Source organism: Phytophthora parasitica (assembly GCF_000247585.1).
Source record: "Phytophthora parasitica INRA-310 unplaced genomic scaffold supercont2.38, whole genome shotgun sequence".
Taxonomy (NCBI): domain Eukaryota; phylum Oomycota; class Peronosporomycetes; order Peronosporales; family Peronosporaceae; genus Phytophthora; species Phytophthora nicotianae.
The window spans coordinates 562,297-562,765 of NW_008649024.1; positions in this window are offsets into that span (position 1 = coordinate 562,297).

A 469-nucleotide genomic window follows, 5' to 3' on the forward strand; every position below is an offset into this window, starting at 1 on the left:
TGATCTCGTCGTCTTTCTCGCAATCAAAGTAGTCGGCGCTCGAGTTTGGAAGGTCGTCGTAACGTGGCAATACTGTAGGCCTTTGAACCGTTTTTAATGTGAGATTTCTTCGTTGCTGTGACCGGAGGTTGTGTAGTCGAGCGTACGACACTCTGACCCGAACGTATCGCTAATGTCTTCAGTGTCTAATTCGTACGCAACTTTGATGACGTCGTACGCAGCCCCGATGACTTTGGTATTTAACTCGTACGCAGCTCTGATAACCCTGATATCGCGTCAGATTCAAGGTCTTCATGCCGCTGCCGGAGGAGTTGAAATCGAGATCGAAGCACGGATTGATATGTATCAGCGGCAAGGTCGGACTCTCTAGCGGAAATGGCTAGTAATACATGCTGCAGCTTCATATTTCGATGTCGGTTGCTTCGTGCAAATTATAAAGTGTCAACATGGTTTGATAGCTTATCAACTC